The 21,523-nt window shown below is 39.5% G+C and overlaps 1 protein-coding gene across 1 annotated transcript in view; it reads right to left on the minus strand.

The window, feature by feature from the left end:
- Window positions 1-21,523, minus strand: part of CNTNAP5 (contactin associated protein like 5) — an 865,036-nt gene that overhangs the window by 28,184 nt on the left and 815,329 nt on the right.

Here is a 21,523-nt window from a genome sequence, read left to right on the forward strand (position 1 = left end):
ATTCCCCCATCCAGTGGAAATCATACTGTTTAGTTTGAATAACCCAAATGCTTTAATAAAAGTATTAAAATAAAATCAAAACAAGTATACTGAGCAAGACGAAAAACCTTACATGAAACAATGATAATGGAAAAGGAAAACACCCAACTGCCAGGCTGATCCTAGCAATGACTGGTATCAGCAGTATCAGATAAGAGTCTCCTCATCTTAATTTAATCATTAAGTGCTAGCTGTATCATGTATGAGCATTTGAGTATATGACCCAGTACGACAGAAAATATGATACCACAGCTTGGGAAATAGCTCTCTAGATAAAGAAGACAAAGGAAATGGTACATATTTAATTATATCTTCTTTCTATTTAAAAGCCTCCATGGCTTTTGGTCATATTACAGGTAAAGTAAAACAAATGATCTTAACTTTTCAGGATCTGAAACTACCTACTTCTCTTCTTCTACCCCCACTGCCTTAGTCCTTGGCAAAGACAGCTATGCCTTTAACAGGGACCCCCCCACACACACCTGCCAGAAAGTGAAGATATTGTAACAAGAAGAGGAAGCATCAGTTTTGTCACCTGTCAAGTTTTCTTCCCGGTCTGAATTTCAAGGGAAACTTTACCATTTCCATTTTCAGATTCCCCTTCCGTGACTGTGCCTTCATATAGCACCTAAACATTGGGCAGTCACAGTGCAGTAAGCAGTGTCTGTGCAAATACATGATACACAGCTGCCCTTACACACACACACTAACAATTATTTAGTTATCAAACAATCCTGTTAAATAGTAACCATTATTCCTGTCTTAAAAGAAACTGAGGCCCAGATAAAATGAAGAACATGCCAGGTCTCAACCAGCCAGTGGTTGAACTCAAGCTTCTTCCCAACACCAGACCTCTTGCTCTGCCTTGTACTATCCTGCCTGTATAACCTGTACAGAATTCACCACATGCAGCGATTCAGATGAATCCCCAGCTGATAATCAATAAATTAATAGCTCACTCCCAAATGAAATTACAGATTACATATATTTGGGAAGGTGGGACCACTAATTGAGACACTTTAAAAGTAAGTTAAAGTCATCCTTCCTTGTCCATGGAAGCTCAAAGAGAGTTTTCACATTGCTTCTGACCCCTGAAGATATTTGTCCATGAGCCAAAGCTCAGCACTGAGAATTTGACTTTGGTGCTTTCCTTTTTTTTTCTTTTTTTTTTTTTTTCCTAAATTTAATCCAAGGTTTATTCATTGTTTCTCTCTCTCTCTCCCCTTCTCTCTCCTTTTCTTCATCCACATATACAGAGCACAACAAACAATACCACTAAAGGATGAATTGTGAATTGATTTAGAACATAACCCACCCACAGAGAAGCTTGTTTGCTTGCTGCATCAGCACAAATGTCAATCAAAAAGAATGAGCCAGTCTCTCTTTTCCGGTGTCGAACTCCCTCTTTCCTAAGAAAACCCAAAGGATTCAGGCAAACTTCCCTGGGTGCTCTCATAGACTTTGGTGCTTTTCAACGTTACTAACACATTGAAAGGAAAACTGCAATTGCTTTGTCCCGATATATGCCCAGGAGTGGGATTGCTTGATCACATGGTAGTTCTATATTTAATTTTCTGAGGAACCTTCACACTGTTTTCTATAGTGATTGTGCCAATACATTCTCACCAACACTGAAGGAGGGTTAACGTTCATTCAAAAATATACATGCATCAGTATGCTCATAGCAGCATTATTCACAATAGCTAAGACATGGAAAAAACCTAAATGTCCAAGGAAGGATGGATGGACTAAGAAGAGGTGGTACACATATACAATGGAATACTACTCAGCCATAAAAAAGAATGAAATAATGCCATTTGCAGCAACATGGATGCAACTAGAAATTCTCACACTAAGTGAAGTAAGTCAGAATCATAAAGACAAATATCATATGATCACTTTTATGTGGAATCTAAAATATGTCATAGATGAACCTATCTACAAAACAGAAACAGACTCACAGACATAGAGAAAAAACTTGTGGTTGTCAAGAGGAATGGGGAGGGAGTGGGACAGGGAGTTTAGAGGGTTAGTAACTGCCAACTATTGTATTTAGAATTGATAAGCAATGAGGTCGTGCTGTACAGCACAGGGAACTATGTCCAATCTTTTGGGATAGAACGTGATGGAAGACAGTATGAGAAAGAATGTATGTATGACTCAGTACAGCAGAAATTGGCACAATGCTGTAAATCAACCCTACATTAAAAAAAATCCTGCAATTGCTAATAACTTAGACGTTGCTCATAGAATTTTAGAGCTTCCAGAAACAAAGCCTGAGGGCAGATGGGTGTTTCAAATCTCGTCCATAAATGAGGGGGATGCCTTTTCTCACTGACATCCTGGGGGCAGCCTAGATGACTAGGGGCAGTTTCAGAACCAGAAACCCCACTGGATTAGTCATGGTTCTCCAGAAAAATGGACCAATAGATGACATATTTTATCATAAGGAATTGCCTCGCATGATTATGGAGGCAGACAAACCCCAAGGTATGCATTCAGTAAACAAGACCAAGAGAGCCAATGGGAGTTCTAGTCCAAGGCCAGCATGTTCCAGACTCGAGGAGAACCAAGCTTTCTTCCTAAACTTGGAAACAAAAAAGGCTCTATGTTCAGCTCAGCAGTCCTTTCCAATCTGCCTTATTTATTTATTTATTTATTTATTTATTCATTCATTCATTCATTCATTCATTCATTTTTGTAGCTGCACCTGCAGCATATGGAAGTTCTGGGCCAGGGGTTGAATTGAGGCTGAAGCTGCGACCTATGCTGCGGCCACAGCAATATTGGATCTGAGCTGTATCTGTGACCTATGCTGCAGGTTGCAGCAACGCCAAATCCTTAACCCACTGAGCAAGGCCAGGGGTCGAACCCACATTCTCACAGAGAAAAGATCAGATCAGTAACCTACTAAGCCACAATGGGAACTCCTGCCTTTTTGTTTGATTCAGGCTTTTAACTGATTGAATGAGGCAGTCTTGCATTACAGAGGCTAATTTGCTTTACCTGGTCCAGTGATCCAATGCTTATTTCCTCCAGAAACGCCTCCCAGACACACCAGCGTAACATTTGACCACATGTTTGGGGCTTCTATGGGCCAGTCAAGCTGACACATGAAAATAAGCACCACACCCAAAATGTCCCTAGATTGGCGCAACCTCTAGGCACCTTGACTGAAATTTCCTTTTCCTGACTCACACAAGGAAAGAATGTCTTGCCAAGTATCCACTCCACACGAGTCAATTACAAGGATGTGTGCTGTATATAAATGGCACATAAGAAAGTTTTTAGGCACAGAAAAGATAGCACTGGATCCTCTGATCAATCATATGGTATGATATGCTGGGCAAACTGCTGATGCAGAATTTCCCCCAGATCACATGGGCTGGGAAACCCTAAATTGAAGTCCTGAGGCTTATGCGTGACCTCAGCTCTTACGATAGCATCCTTCTTCATCTCTTAAATCCCTTTGCATATCCAACATCGGGAGTCCCAAATTTCTTCCATCTGCATGCCTATGGTGAAATTAGAGCTTTCTGTAGCTTGATGCAAAAGTACTAGGGATTAGGAATTTTTGATCCAAAAGGTTTAAGGATTCTCAAAGCAATGGCACTGCAGAATCTAAATCATCGTCAAAGTCAGGGTTGGGGCCTGTGACTCCAAACTTCACTTTATTTCTACTATGTCAAGAAAATGGAAAAAGCTGAAGAGGAGCCAGGGTGAGCACAAATAGAAGCAACCATCTATTTTATATGAGAATGAGAAACACTGACAGTCCAGTAGCCAGGCGCATGTCTAAAATGGGAAAAGTCAATGAACGGACCACAGTTTGGGGTAACTCCACACGGTTTGGGGACACTGTCCACCCACAGGTGTAAAGTAGAAAGGAACTGTACTGCCCAGTGAGGCAGGGAGGAATGCCATAAGCATTCAAACTTCTGCAGAAATATAATCACTGAATTCATATCAGTATTTAACTCAAACCATCAAAAAACCACTTTCCTTTTTCTTCCAGACATTGAAAAGTATCAATTTAGGTCAGCTTTCAGTTTCCTTTGTTTTGTTTTCTTTTAACAGTGTTAAAAAATGACTTTGGCATTAGAATTTTCAAAGTCAAAGTTCATAAAATGTCCATATGTCACAAAATCCTATAATGTTCATCATGAGAATAAACTTCATAGACCATTTGGCAGATCCCAACACTTCAAAGAAGATGAATATGCAGCCAAGAGATTTTCAATAGTTGTATGTCCACAAAGCTCTTCTGATTTCAGACACTCCTCTGCCTCCGAGCCAAACCGTTGTTCCTACTCTGGTCATTAACAAAATCTCCTTGAACCATATGTTCCCAAAAAGCCTTGGAATTTTTTTTTTTATTTTAAATATTTTATTTTTGAGGCTTAGCAGGATAAAGTGCAGAAATAAGTTTGCCTGTTCAAGGAAACACACAGGTAGGGCCTTCAAAAGAATAAAGCCAACAAGGACTCTTCTTTAAAGACTTCTTTGTATTAATAGGGAATGTGATGAGGGTGTGTGGAACACGGCTCACACTGCAGGATTTCCAGAATTGCTCCCTCAGGGCTAACCCCTGGGTGTGATGGCCTTTTGTAGATAGCAGTTTCTCTCCTGGATATACATACCTAAGAAAACTTAAATCAGGGATTCAAACAAATGCATGTACACACATGTTCATAGTTGCACTATTCACAATAGCCAAAAGGTAGACACAACTCAGTGCAATACCCACCAGCAGGTAAATGGATAAAACCCCTTGCAGTTTGAACAGACAATGGCATGTTACTCAATCATAAAGAAGAATGCAGTATGGATGCATGCTACAATGTTTCTGATCCTCAAAAACTGTGCTAAGTGGAAAAATCCAGACATAAAAGGTCACAAACAGTGTGACTCCATTTCAGTGAAGTATCCTGAATAGGTAGATCAATGGAGGTAGAAAGCAGACCCTTGGTTGCCAAGGGCAGGGAGGGAGAGGGAGCAGGAATGATGATTGCTGGTCCAGGGTCTCCTTTGTGGGTGATGTCTCAAACGAGTTAGAAGTAATGGTTGCACAACACCCTGCATGTAGTAAACATCTCTGTGACTTTAAAATGGTTAATTTCACTTAAAATGATACAAAAGAATATATTTACAAAACAGAAACTGACTCAAAGATTTTGAAACCGAATTTATGGTTATCAAAGGGGAAAGGTGGGGATGAGGAATAAACTGGGAGGTTTGGATTAACATATACACATTACTCTACATAACATAGATAAGTAACAAGGATCTATTGCTGTAGCGCACAGGGAACTCTACTCAATATCTTGTAATAACCTATAAGGGAAAATAATCTGAAAAAGAATGGATATATGTACATGTATAACTGATTTACTTAGCTGTACACCTAAAACGAATACAACATTGGAAGTCAACTGTACTCCACTTAACAAAAATAAAGTACACTTTGGCAGTTCCCGTGGTGGCTCAATGGTTCAAGAATCCAACTAGGAACCATAAGGTTTCAAGTTTGATCCCTGACCTTGCTCAGTGGGTTAGGGATCTGGCCTTGCTGTGAGTTGTGGTGTAGGTCACAGATGCAGCGCGGATCCCACGTTGCTGTGGCTCTAGCGTAGGCCAGCGGCTACAGCTCTGATTAGATCCCTTGCCTGGGACCTTCCATATGCCTCAGGTGCAGTCTTAGAAAAAGACAAAAAAAAAAGGTAAAATAAAATAAAGTACGCTTTAACTTATATTAAACTTTAAAATAAAATAAAATGGTTAATTTCATGTTTATGTGAATTTTGCTTCAATAAAATAATCAAAAATAAAGAGACAGTGGGGTGATGGTTCAACTTGGCTAGACCGTAGGACTCCAACCCAGGTGTTGCCAGGAAGGTATGTTATGGATGTGAATAAAATCCACAATAAGTTTACTTATTATCCTAGATAATCTGGGTGGGTCTGATTTAATAGTTGCCAAGAATTAAGGGCAGAACAACTCTTCTTTTTGGGCTCCCTGAAGAAAGAATTCCTAGTTGTTTATCTATTTAACATATAGTGCTATGCACCTGTTAATTCCAAACTTCTAATTTATCCCTCCCCCATAGAGAACTATACTCAATATCTTATGATAACCTATAATGGAAAAGAAAATATATATGCATAATTAATTCACTTTGCTGTACACCTGGAAGTAACTTATCACTGTAAATCAATTATACTTCAATTTTTTCAAAAGAAAAAGAAAGAGGAAAGAAAAAGAAAGAAAGAAAGGAAGGAAGGAAGGAAGGAAAGAAAGGCTTTCTCCTGTGGCCAGCCCACACCTGAAAGCCCAGTCTGCACTTTCTCAGATCTGTCCTGTGATTTCAGACATCACACCCAATCTCCATAATCATGGAAACCAATTTTTTAAACCAATTATTTGCAGTAAATCTCAGTACATTATCTCTCACTGAGCAGGCTTAACTGGTTGCACCCTGACTGATACAAGTGGATTCTAAATTTGGGAGATGTGTCATCCAAAAGCCTTTTGCCTTCTCTCAGCCAGCTCTGCAAAAATCCACCCTCCTCCCCCACCCTCCCACAAGGGAGAACCTAAAGAAACAGAAACTAGCTCCAAACAGTGTCCTTTAGAACTATGGTCACCTCTCCTTCTTGGCGAGGTGAATAAGTATATGCTGTGATCATGTGGGGTTATAATATGTAGGCAAGGGATGCCCACAGCAGAGGCCAAGGATGGTCACTGGAAAGAAAGGACATGACAGAGCATGCCCCCAGCAGATGAGACCTACCAGCTCTCTTCCCAGCATGATCTTCAGAACTTCTCACCCTCCAAGAGGGAGGCTGGAAGAAGTCTCTCCTAGGATATATGCCTCTTCCAAGAAGAATGACCCAAAGATTAAGTTGGTGTTTTCCTATTAAAGGCCCAGGCATATCCTTTAGTATAGCCCCTCATCCTCGCATCCTAAACAGCCCCATTCTTAAATGTGAGCAGGCAGCTAAGGATCACAAGAAACCTGAAGAAATCCTCTCAAAGGAGTGAGAAAGACTAAACAATACAGCAAGAAAAGCAGCTAGGGAAACGCAACTATGCAGAAATAAGCACAACACAGGCATATACACATACTCATACCATCAATATTTTTTTTTTCAAAGTGATAAAAAACAAAAGCCCCAAAACAATGTTAACTTTTCTTTTGCTGGAATGGAAGATACATAGGAGGCTTCCAGTTCCCAGATCTGAGCAGCTGATATGAAGTGTGTGTCCATTTGACACTTGAGAGAAATAATGGAAACACACCATTGCATGGCATAGTGAGAAGTGATTTGCTCATAAACAAGGGCCTGACCCTCCTCCCAAGATCAGCAGGGGAACAGTGTCCATGCTAAAGACGGTTTTCCTTTTTTTAAATTGAAGTACAGTTAATTTACAATGCTAAGTTTCAAGTGTACAGCAAAGTGATTCAGTTAGATCTACTTATCTATCTTTACTCTTTTTTAGATTCTTTTCTATTATAGGTTATTACAAGATATTGAGTAGAGTTCTCTAAACTATACAGCAGGTCCTTGTTGTTTACCTATTTTATTTTATTTTGTTTTGTTTTATTTACTTCGTATTATGGCCACACTTTTTATGGTTCCCAGGCTAGGGGCTGAATCAGAGCTGCAGCTGCCAGCCTACACCACAACCACAGCAACGCCAGATCCTTAATCCAGCGAGAGAGGCCAGGAATCGAACCCATGTCCTAATGGACACTATGTTGGGTTCTTAACCTGCTGAAACACAATGGGAACTCTACCTATTTTATGTAAAGTACTGTATATATATTAATCCCAAACTCCTAAACTGTCCTCCCCCCTTTCTCCTTTGGTAACCACAAGCTTGTCTTCTATGAATATGACTCTATTTCTGTTTTATAAGTGGAGACTTTGATAGCTCAGTTGGTAGAGCAGAGGACTGTATTTCTGGTTTATAAATAAGTTCATTTGTGTCAGTTCTTTGGATTCCATGTATAAGTTATATCATATGATATCTGTCTTTTTCTGAGTTACTTCTCTTAGTTTGAGAATCTCTAGTTGCATCCATGCTACAAATGGCATTACTTATTTTTTATGGCTAAGTAATATTTCATTGTGCATAAATACCACATCTTCTTTTTGCATTCCTCTGTTGATGGACATTTAGGTTGCTTCCATGTCTTGGTTGTCTTGAATAGTGCCTCTATGGAAATTGGGGTGCATGTAGGTAGATTTACACTTGATTTCTCCTTTCTCTGGCCTCTTAATGTCCTTAGAATCCAATATTCCTGAGCCAGAGATCCATTGTTCTCTAACGACTGGCTGTACGCAATTTTACATCCCTACCCAGGCCACCGTATTTTTAAAGGACAGAAAACCCCACACTCTTCTCTAATCATCTCACCACACCTGGCTACTGGGATCTGCATTCCAGTAGGGGATTGGTAAGTGTTAGCTCATAGACCAACTGGTTCCTTATCACACCTTCTCCAGTCTCACATGGACCAACCTATAGCACACCTGCTTGGACATGGCAGCTGGGCTCCACTGTGACTGTGACAAACATGGGCCTCACGGCTCACCTGGCATTTGCCAACCCTTGAGTCGAGTTCCATTAAACTATTCAACACCTCTAAACTAAGTCTGCTTTAGGGACACTGACCACCCAGTATTGCCCGGGTTTGATTCCGTTTTAGCACTGATAATTCCATGTCCCTGGAGGTCGCTGTCTCTGGCCAACCAGAATGGTCATTCACCCCAGTGTGGATTAGAACATCAGGAACATGAAACACTGACGATTTCATCCTGAATGGAAAACAGGCACTTTATCTGTAATAATCAAGGTATATGTACTATAAAATACATCTGGAGAACAGACAGAGCACAAAGGCTTGTCCTATGAGATGGGAGCATTGAGTCCCTGCCTTCAAAGACCACAACCCCAAGGAGACAGCTCCATACACAAGTCAGGGGATTGTGAGCAAGGTCTGGGCATGGAGAGACGACCTAGGCAGCAGTGGACGGATGTGGAAACCCCCGCTGTGAACCTTCCTGACTGGCCTCTCCAGCATAAGCTAGCCCGTGGCTGTTCCCCCTATCCTGGATGATGGGGGTCTCACAAATCCAGAAGCAGCAGAGCCATCCTGGGGTGCTGGACGAAAGACAGAGTGCAAAGATCCACCTTTACACTCCATTGTAGTGTGTGCCCCAAGTGGGTGAAGATGGACTTGAGCCTGCCCTATTTCCCTTTGCATGGAGTGGCCCAAGTCGCATTTCTTTCTCTGTTCCCTCGCGTTTTCCTTTCTACCATACCTTACACTTCTACCCATCCACCCAGTATATTACTCACATCTTCCAGTTCCTACTTCATAACCTTCACCAGTTCTTTTGCTACCCCCACCCAGATTCTCATCCTTTCCCACCTGAAGGATTGGTTTTAGCATAAGCTCCACACCAGCATTTCCCCTCCTCCAATTCTGTTAGCCACAAAAGAGTAAACAGCCTCTGCAACCCTAAGAGTTCCCTTCAGTGGCTCTTCCATCTACATAATGGAGTCTGACTCCTCTGCAGGACACTGAGGTCCTGAGGAACTGATCTTTCCTGGTCTCTAGCTGCCCACAGGAACAAGACCATCTGAAGACAGCCTAGTCACTGTTCCCCGCACTCTACCTGCACCTTCCTACAGCCTTATTTGGCTTTCACCATCAACTGAGACCACACCTGGGTTTCTGGACCAGTCAGGGCGATCCCTCTAGGACATTCATCTGCATCATCTCAGCTGGCCATGCTCTCTCCCTCTTAAGAATTCTAAACACACTCGATCTGCATAACATGTAACAAAAATTACACAGTTCGTAATTATTAAATGTGTCCAATCTCCATAGATACGGGTTTTATTACATTGGGAACAAGAATCCCCAGGCTATAACCATTTTAAAATGTTCTCAGTTTCACTTAATATCTTGATTTGTACATAATAAGTACTTGAATGGTGTGCACTGAATGGGTTATTGATGAAAAACACTCAGGAGTAATTTTCCTAAATCCAAACATTTATATAATATTATATTTCAAGAGAGGTTTGACCTACACCAAGTTTGTATTCCACAGATACATTTCAAAAAAGGTGAGGAAATACAGTGGAGAGATAAAGCACGTCTCCACATTTGGGATGGACCAGAATAGTCAGCAATTCAAATTAAGGGATAAGATCAAACCAGATATTTTCTGAGTATGCTGGTTTACTCATCTGTTCTCCCCACAGAAAAGCCAGGAGCATCCTTCTCTATCAAGCAAAAAGTAGAGAACCTTGATATGTGAGCCACTGGTCTCAAGTTCTGGCCTTGAGCGCTGGCAACAATCCTAGTACAGTGAAACGGAAAGATACAGGGATTCAGATAACATCTTTCCTAGAAGTGGACCTCCTATAATCACACCTAAGTGTAAAGGAGATTCATGTTATTTTAACCTATTTGAATAGTCAATTTATTATCATTAATGGCATCTTCTCAAAATAAAATCCCAGTAGACTAAGTGAGTAACCAATAACCACATGATGTTCTTTTTGCTTTAATGCCCTCTCCTCAATGAGAAAACTTCCAGAATTCTAACTTGTGCTGGCTCCCTGATCCCTTTCAGCTTTTGACAGTTCCTTCAAGCTTGGGAGTTCCCCATGGGGCTGGTGCCCAGAGTTCATTACTCTTAGTTTGGATCTTCTTTGTTACCTCATCAACGTCAACATTCACAACACCAACCAGGCTTCCCCAGGAAAAGGGTAAACAAATCAATACCAGTGCCATTGGCAAGGGAAGGGGAGATCGGCCAATGGAAATCAATAGGCAGCCTGGCTCTATATTCTGATTAACAGTAACTGCTGTTTTTAAATACCACTACATGCCAGACACTTTATACACATTATGTGTTATCTTCATAACAAGTCAATAGAAAAGCATCTCTACTACCTTACAGATGAGGAAACTGGGGCTCAGAGAGGTGGACTTAGTGGTGACATAGCTAGAAAGGGACATTTATAGGGTCTGAGCTCCCAGATGTCTGAATCCAAACTTGTTCATTGTCCATCTCACTGTCATGCACCCTTGTAAGAAAAAGACACAGTGTCTGGGGACCCTGGAGATCTTCACCCAAATCAAGCTGTCACTCATTGTATGATGTTGAGCCTGTTAACATGCAATGGGATGACCTTTCAGTTCCTACCACTCTGATGTTTATATTTTACACTTTTTTTTTTAACTTCAAGAAACATTACGGAACACTTAGCATGTGCCTGGAAATAGGCGAGCAAGGCTAAAACCATAAATAAGACTCAGGTCCTGTTTGAGACTCCATGATTACCTTGTGCTCAGAGTGGCAGAGGGATGGAGGGTGGGGGGCAACATCTTCTAAAACCTGCCCAGATTCCTTTCTCTGATGCTTCATTGATCCATCAAGTATCAATGCAATCCATGAGAGGCAGTGTTAATCATGAGAAGGTACATCTAAAGGATGTCAGGCAGGTGTGGCCTGGTTTAATGCTCTTATGATGACTTTATCAGAAGCTGAGATTGTCTGTACAGGCACCTTCACTGCTTACTCAGCATCATAGAGTCAGGGGTACATAATGCCCTGTTCGTTCATTCCCCCGGAGCAGAAAGAAGAGTGAAAGGCAGGTTTTTCTACACAAGGAGTAGATAGTCATATTCTTTCTTCCCCGAGATCTCCTCTTGGCAGTAAGAGTCCAATGACATTCTCAAAAGAAAAACAGCTGGGTCAGATGGGATGACATCATATGTTACTATAACTGTTGTTATTACAGTTATCACAAACATCTCTTGAGATTTCATTATGTCAGGCATCATGCCAGCCACACTGTCTTCATTACCACTGAATCTTCTAAATAATAACAGGCTTTATTATAAGAAACACCTACGTTCCAACTGAGAAAAGTGAAGCTTTGAGAATTAAGCAATTTGTCTGGGTCAATTAGTTAGTGCTACAGTTATTATCAGAATCCAGGACAGATCCAACACCCGACTTAATAGGCTATTCCTCCTCCATGATTAAAGTCTGGTCCTACAGTCTACTTTTAAACCAACTGCAGCTAAGGCTGAGGACACAAGGCTTTATTTCAGTAGTCTTCAACAGATGACATGTGACTTTATATGCCAAGTCTACTGCTGGCTAGTTTTGTGACATTGGATAAATGATAACCTCTGTGACTCAGCTTCCTCATCTATAAGAATAGTAATAGCACTTGCTTTCCTGAGTTGGTGTAATTAAAAAATGAGTTAGCATAAGAGCTTAGCAACCTAAATGTCAGTCGACAGATGAATAGATTAAGATGTGGTACATATATACAATGGAATACTGCTCAGCTATAAAAAGAATGAAATAATGCCATTCGCAGCAACATGGATGTTCTTACAGATTACTATACTAAGTGAAGTAAGTCAGAGAAAGACAAACATCATATGATATCACTTATATGTGGAATATAAAACAAGGATACAAATGAACTCATTCACAAAATGGAAATAGATTCACAAAGAAAACAAACCTATGGTCATAAAAGAGAAAAGGGCAGGGGGGATGCATAAATTAGGAGTTGGCATTAACACACACACACTATTATATGTAAAATCGGTAAACAGCAAGGACCTACTACATAGCACAGGGAATGCTACTCAATATTGTGTAATACCCTATAAGGGAAAAAAAATCTTAAAAAGAATATATACACATACATACACACATACATATATATATAAATATATACATACACATACACACACTCCTACATATATGTAAGTATGTGTATAACTATCACTTTGCTATATACCTAAAACTAAAACAACACTGTAAATTAACTATATTTCAGTTCAAAATAAGGAAAAAATAAGAGCTTAGATCCAACACAGAGCAGTGCATTATTAATCACTATAAAAACATTATTATTATACTACTAATGTCCTATATAGTATATTAATATTAATACTACTATTTGATTAATAAGGAAAATCTTGTATTTACCATAGCCTAAAAGAGATACTCAAAACCTTAAAAACATTAATGTTCTCAACCCAACCCTGATAAGTTCCCTTTGAAAGAGCAAGAACGGAAGGGCAGTGGGGCCCTGCTGTACAGCACGGGGAATGGTGTGTGATCAGGTCACTTTGCTGTACTACAGAAATTGAAGAAATACTGTAAATCAACTATACTTAAATTTTTAAAAATAGGGGAAGGAGGATCTTTGGAACAAGGAGAGCTTGCTTGTCTGTTTATCTGTTTGTTTGGGGGAACTACGTGGGCTAGAACACTGCCTGGTCCGTGGTAATGCTCGATAATTTTGGTGCCATGAGAACTAGTTGGAACTTTCACTAAGAGTCATGTCATCAGCTTCTGGTAGACCCCACAACACATCCTTTCTTGTAAAGACTTGTGCTTCCTTAAGAGCCCAACCTCCCGAGAAGGATTAAGGACACCTCCCACCCGAGGATAGCCTGTGTTTAGAAAAAACACGGGGTTGTTCTCTTAGCTTCATCCATTATTACCCCCTAGTATAGACAGAGCATGCAAAAAGACTATGTTGGTTGAGTCACATGGAGGCCTGCTGTTGAAAGAGTGCTTTTTCTTTGACAAAAAGAACACTTGACTTTTACAGGGAAGCACAAGCATGGAGTGGGTCTGGGGTCCGGTCCTATCTTAGTTCCCTTAAAAATAGAAAATAAAATTGCCTTTTCAGTCAGAAGAACACACATTCTTGTTGCAGGAGGTGAAACTAAATCATCTAGTGCATTTTCCAAGAGTAAAAAATGTGGTCTATTATTTTCAAAAGAAACAGTAACAAATCCCCATATAGTTCAGTTGCAATTCAAGGTAAAAAGTATAAGATGGGTATTTAGGAAGTTGGGATAATTACTGAAATCTGACATTTCAGGATGCTTTAAAACACATCATTCCCAGGGAGGTCAGGTTAGATTAGTGAGTCTGAAATATTTTATCACTCAGGGAAACAGCATCATTAAGAAATTTATGGGAGTTCCTACTGTAGCACAGTAAGTTAAGGATCTGGCATTGCCGCAGCTATGGTGTAGGTCGCAGCGGAAGCTCAGATTCAATCCTTAGGCTGGGAACTTCCATAGGGACCCATGGCCAAGAAAAAGAAAAAGACATTTCTGGACATAACATGAGACAATTACACATAGTACTGGAATCTGAGTCAGGAATGGGCTATGGTTTATAGGAGCTGTAGTTTGGAGAGGCTGTGGTTTGGAGATCTTTTTATTTCCTTAATAACTAGGAATGACCATAAACAAAGTGAAACATTATTTTAAAAACCTATGCATTCAAAATGAAGTAAGATTTCAGGAGTCCCTTGGCAAGCTATAAATTTGTTCCAAAGAAGATAACATGCATTTCTTAAAAGAGCAACTCTCAACTATGATCTTTTCTGCTGCAACACATTTGGACATTGATGTACACAGCACAATGCAGTCCCAAATTGTGCAGAGTTTCAAGCCTACCCCATACAACCACACCCTCTTCTCTCCTGGTAACAAGAGAAGAATGAGGACGAGAAAGCAGTGGTGTTACTGGATTATCATTGATGCATCCACCTCAGAGTCCATCTCACTCTTTGGTAGGGACACCTCAGCTTCCTTCTGAGAAATGACATTTCCCTATTCTCAATGCATGTGGTTAATACTGAGCTGAACTCTTCACCCTGTCCAGAGCCATAGCTGTGAGCACAATCCAGGCATGGCCATTCAGGGAATTTCAAACCTTGGACACTGTCATCATCTGGAATTGTCCCTTGACACACGTGGGCCCTCTGAGACTCAATTCTGGACTCTTCCTGGAAATTTTAGAAATGAGAGGCTTTCTTTCCACCAGGGTTGTGGAAATACAGAATTTAAGCATGGAGTATTGGATCCACCTTTGTTACCACTGATGTTCTGCCTGAGAATAAAGTCCATAGAAGTTAGAGTCAAAGTGGAGTGAGACAAATAGACAAAGACTAAATCACAGGCATATTTGAAACTCTGAACACAGCTGTGCCTGAAGAAAAGCCTTCACTTTGAATCTTCCATTTGACCAACTATTATATAATCTATTGTTGCTGTTTAAACTGGTTAAAGGTTGATATACCTTTAAAAGAGCTCTAATTGATAGGGACACACTCTCATCTTCAAGACTCTCCATGGTCCAGAACCGTTCTTTTAGAAGGCATTTGAGTCCCTCATTAGAAGTTATTTTTGTAGCCACTTTTCCAGACTCATTAAAACAAAAACAGAAACAAAGCAGAACACAATATTCTTATGTTCCTACCATCTTCAAAAATCAAAAAACTCTAATATTTACTGAGCATGTGCTAAACACCAAATACTTTGCATATAGTGTCTTATGGAGCACTTACTCTACTCTATGAATTAAATGAGTTCAATGTTACCATCCTCATTTTATAGATGAGAAACTATAAGCAGATTAGACAATTCACAATGGCCACACAACAGTAATTCTAGGAGAGAAAGATAAACATGAGTTAGCTTGTCTCAGAAAAGCGGAGCATCTTTCACTCTGTCATTTTACTTCTCAGTGCACCAGTTTTGAATCAGAAGGAGGGACCAACTATGTAAAAAAATTAAAAAAATAGAGGACAGTCTTCCAAAATGAGTACTTTGAAACACCCACCTTTCATATATATGCATAAGTTCTGCTATGCTGTATAAAAATGGTAGCCATAACTCATCACTGACAAAATACTTGAGAAATGATTTACTATGAAAACAATCAGGGTATTCTGTCAACAATGCTCTGATGTTGCAGAAGAAACAGGGGGCTCAACATTCAAATTTGAAGCATTTGGGTGAATCAAAGAACCCTGTTCTACAGACACAATCAGAACTCACTTCATTTGAATAAGTCCGGAGCATATGCAAGTGCTCACAGCTAGCCCTGCAATTTCTAGATTAGCTGAGTTTTATTCAAGTTGAGAAAGAATTCTTCCAGTTTCTTGTTAGGGCCAAGGGGCTGCTGAAGCTACCTGGGCACAGAGCCATCAGAGCAAAACAATAGTACCTATGCTGGGTGTGAGCTTTAGCCTATCAAACTGGCAGGTAGGCAGGAAATTAATAAATGCAGGTAGGCTGCATAAACAAAGAATCCTATTGGGATGCCCTGAGTGCAAATCTCCTTTTATGGTTCATTCAGAATCTAATAGCTTCAGTTTAAAAGCTGGACTATAATTCCTTACCTAAACTTTAACATGTTTCCGTATCTTAGAAAGTAATTGCTTCCTAAATCTACAAAACAGCAAGAATTCCTCCTGAGAAGAAAACAAATAATAACAATAAGAACAATTCCTTAATTCATAGTTTCGACAACTATAATAACTATACATATATAGTTGTTACAACTCTACATATGTACAACATACTGTACATATACAAAAAACTATACATATACATGTACATGTATATATGTGTATACATGTACGTGTGTGTGTGTGTATGTGTGTGTATACATACACACACATATATATATACAAATTTTTGCCATTAAATTTAATGGCAAAGTAAACAAAGAGAAACCAGGACCAGAAAAATATGAATTTGACCAGCCAAACAAAGAAAAAACAGGGTTTTTTTTTTTATGAGTTTCAAACTTTCTAAACTTCTAAGTCTGTCTGAATGTCCATGCTTATCCCTGAGTTAAGTTAGACAGAGACTTAGAAACACACAGCTAAATCACACTATTTGAATCAAAGGAATGCATGTCTATATTTTCTAAAGGATGCAGTAATTTTCCAGAAACAGATGATCTTGTCAGAAAAAGTGATTTCCCTAAATATACAACACTCTTTCTTTTTTTCTCTGTATGCTATTTTCTCTTCAACACATTCATGTCATAGACTAGAACCAAGAAATCCCAAAGTCAAAGAATGTCAATAAACCAAGGAATAAACTTAACACCATTCCATGGCACACCACAGATGAACACCCTGAATGCAATTCTAACGTCAGTAATCATATCTTCTACTTTCATGGACTAGTCTCTCCACCATAGGAATTCTCAGGAAACTTTCATTCGCCAGGATATGTATGTAGCACACACCATGTAGAACCATCATTGATGCTAAGTCACTACCTTCTAGAATAGTGATTTGGCCTTCCTCTTGCAGAAAGAAAATGAATCTGTGTTCTTGCTTTACCATGGAATGCTGTTAGTGTCATCAAAGAAAATTTGGGACTATAAATCTGCTGTACTTATTTGCCTTTGAGGTATACTATGAAAATTGCTTGCAGATCCTTGTTTTGGAGTAGAAAACGTCCAACAGAGTACAAGACTTTTCTAAAGTTGTGGTGGGGATTGCATATGTCATAAATACCACCTATGCATTTCCACCCCATCCTCCCCTACAGCATCTCTCCCTACTCCAAGTTCTTGTTAATGCATGAGGCTTCCTCCACAGGGTCCGCAGGACAGGTGTCCCTCACCTCCAGGTATCGCCCTTTCATAGACCAGAAGTGTGGAGGTGAATTGTTAAATGTTCTTGGATGAGAAGGCAGGCAGGCAGGCAGGAGTGCTCCACACTTGGCCAAGTGAAGATATTTTCCTGGATTCTCTTACTCAACGAGAACCAAATTCTTTGCTATCGTTCCTCACAAAGAATCCAACACACAGTGACAAGCTGTCCCTCAATAATTTAGTACTTTGCTTTACATTTTCATCCTTTCAGTCATATGTGTTATGGGTTTAGTTCAAAAGACAAGAATGCTACACAAATGTCGTACACAGTGGCAAGATTAATGGAGAGAAATTTTTAAATAAGATGTTTCTAGAGCTGCCACTGCACAAAGCAGCTGCCAGGAAAACAGCCTGAGCTTTGCAGTCATATAGCCTTCATTATCCCTCCTCCCCAAATTCTTCTGATTTGGTTGAAGTGAGGATTAAATAGCTCAAAATATATTCAGGGAGCAGAGGATATATACCAGACCAGATACCCTAAAAAGTAAGTCTGCTTCATTAAAACCAATGAATTTTGGTTGACTTGCTAAGCTTGAGGAAATGAAGAAAAATGCTAAGTTTGAGGAGATTTGGTGGGGGGTGGGTAGATGAAGCCAAAAGAATGAGTCATAAACTCATTAAGGTTGCATCAAGGGAAAAATATCTGAATCATCCTGAAGAAAAATAGGAATTCTAGGAATTCTATCCTTGAGCTGTTGTTAAGACATTTAAGCTAAGCCTCTCACATTAAACTCAGTGAAAAGTGAACAAGAAAAATAAAATCACCTAACCTAAGAAAAAATAAACAAAACTTCTCCATCTCAGATGTGGTTCTGTATTGACAAAAAAAACTGTAACAAAAAGAAGAATAACATGACATATTATGATATCAATAGTAACACCATTTCTGCTGAGACTCCAACCATAGGCTTGCTCCCACTGAGGCTTGGAGGTTAAATTTATATCCACTCTCTGTTCAGGGAAAAAAAAACCCAAGTGAGAAACTGAAATAACCCCAAATTGGTAGCACATCCTGGCACCTGGCAGAAGTAAACACAAATCTTGCCTGGAGGAATGCTTGCAATTGCTGATCATCAAGGTTCTTGCAAATTAATTGCAAGTAAATATGTGCCCACCCAGATAGACATACATAAAACCTAGCTTAGGAGAATGAGCTACTATGGGAAAGAGTTAGAAAACAGAACCTAAAAGACCTATACAGACTTCCAACATTGTGAATATCAGAGACAAAACAGTCAATAACTAAAAATGGGATACTTAAAGACTTAAGATTTAAAAATAAGTGGAAGTGTGAAAAGGGATGAAGTATTACTTTTAGAAAAAACACCACCAGTGAAAAAAATGACTCATTGAAGAGGTTTAAGGGGATATTAGGCATAAATGCAAAGAGAATTTGTGAATTTGAAGATAAAAAAAGAATAAACTGCCCAGAATGCAAGGTAGTGAGTTAAGGAATAAAATTCTTATTGGGTGATGGTAAGAAGCATGAGGATAAAGTGAAAAAGTCTAAGGTTTATATAGCACAGGTTGAAACTGATTGAGCAGAGAGAATAGGAAAAAAGCATTATTGAGAAGCTGAGAATTTTCAAGAGCTAATGAATAGATATGTTTGAATAATACATATGAACTAGATACATAGAAACTAATGAATACATGCGGGAAACATAAACATATTCAATAAGACAATTAAAAAGAAATCTACAGGGAGTTCCTGTCATGGCTCAGTGGTTGGTGGGTCTGGCTAGGAACCATGAGGTTTCTGGTTCGATCCCTGGCCTTGCTTGGTGGGTTAGGGATCCCCTGTTGCTGTGGACTCTGGTATAGGTCACAGACACAGCTCGGATCTGGTGTTGCTGTGGCTCTGGCATAGGCCAGCGGCTACAGCTCTGATTAGACTCTCTGGCCTGGGAACCTCCATGTGCCATGGGTGTGGCCCTAGAAAAAAATAAACAAAAATAAAAAAATAAGTAAAAAACCCTCTTAAAAAAAAAAAAGAAAGAAGAAAAAAAAGCAAAACAAAAAAAGAAATATACAATCAGATACATGGTAATAAAACCATCAAATACCAAATTAAAAGAAATGACCTAAAAAATAGGTTTTGGGTGTTGGGAATGGGGTGGGTCAGGGCACTTTCCCAGACAGGACAGACTGACACAAAGTGTTTCAACAGCTACATCAGAAGTTGGAAGAGAAGAGTCTGGTGATGTGTTGGTGGGGGTTAACCTGGCTGTCCAGCAGTGGGGGAGTCCTGACTTGTAGCAGCTCTGAACTCCATGGAGTATACATTCCTAGGAGGGCCCATTTCCAGCTACCATTGTGACATCACTGAATACAGAATTGGGAAGAGATGTGTATAGTAGGTTCTTATGAGCCAGTGTGAGCTGGTTCCATTATCCCCATGAGCAAATCCTTCTCAATATGAGGGAAAATGTCCTCTGCTGTGGAACTGCATGTCTAGCAAACTTATCTTCCAGGAATAAGGGTGAAAGGTGAAAGACCTTTCTTTAGATAAAGGACCCTTTACACAGAACTTTCAGAAGAATTTACTTCAGAAAGGAGGAAATCAAATCTAGTAAGAGAGTAGAACAAGTAAATTAACGACTGCATTGGTCAATCAAAAAAGCAGGGTCTACATAAAATAATGATTATCATCAGGAGGAGGGGGAATGGAATAAGAAATAAACATAAATTCAGTCTAAAAGTCGGTCACTGCTGATAAGCTCACCCTGCTACTATGTTGGAAACTAACACTGACTTTTCCCAGACCTGACAGCAGCTAGATTTCTGGATGGACATTATGTTCTGGAAATTAGATACTGCTTGTAAATCTGGAAGGCTGGGGTGGGATGGGAGTCATGTTTCTGCTATTTCAGCTCCTTCTACTGGCCTGCAAAACCATGGTAACATGAAGCATTCTCTGCCACCATTTTTAAGAGCCCTTCTTCTGCCTCTTGGGGGCTTATCTGCAGCCCTGCAGTCTCAGTGGCATCTGGCTCCTTGCCTGATGTCAGCGATGGCTTCAGAATTCACAGCACCCTGTCAATCAGCTGGAACTGCTTGGGGAGTTATTCCAAAGGCCCCAGCAGAAACGCACACTGTTAAGTGCTGTCACAATTTTGTCAGCAACTTCTTTTCTGAGTTAAATCCATTCCTGCTTAAAATGCCCCCGGTTATCAATGTTTTCTGAACTGTACTGTGACTGAGAGAATAAAAAAGAACATGATAGAATCACAGAAATAGTTGAACAAATAGAAAATAAGGAAGCAGAAACTAATCCAACCATACAAGTGACCAAAAACTCTATGGGGCTTACATTTGACAATTTATAAAACAGAGATGGCTAGATTGGATAAAATGCAATATTCAGCTGTATACTCTTCACAAGAGCATGCATATTAGGCTCAAAAAAAAAAAAAAAAAAAAAAAAAAAAAAAAACCCAAAAGACTAAAAGGAAAAATATGGAAAACAACATGCCAGGCAAATACTAAGTAAGGAAAAACTGAATTAGCTACACATTTTTTTTTCTATAAAGGGAAAATTTAATTTTTTACAAGTATACACATCCATGGAGAAAATAATTGTAGACCTGTAACTTTTTGTGAAATTTGGTGAAATCTGAGTCTCCTCCAATGTACTAATAATTTACTAATACATACTAGTAAGTTTAGTAATAAATATCTTTTCCCTGGAAATTCTAAATACTATCACTTAAGCATAATGAACTACTGGGCTCAAATTTCTGAATAAAGTCTCAAGAGTAAAGATGTTTTGATGGTTCACTTTTTAAAAGGAGAAAATTCAAGTTTCTGCTAAGTGTTGTATCACCAATTAGACTATAAGCTTCTTGAGAGCAAGGGCTATGGATTTTATCTTATTTGTGTTCCTGGTGCCTTTAAGATGCTAATAAATTCCTGCTGATTGAGTAATTCAGTGATTGAAAAC

This window comes from Sus scrofa, chromosome 15, assembly GCF_000003025.6.
Source record: "Sus scrofa isolate TJ Tabasco breed Duroc chromosome 15, Sscrofa11.1, whole genome shotgun sequence".
In the NCBI taxonomy this organism is placed as follows: Eukaryota; Metazoa; Chordata; class Mammalia; order Artiodactyla; family Suidae; genus Sus; species Sus scrofa.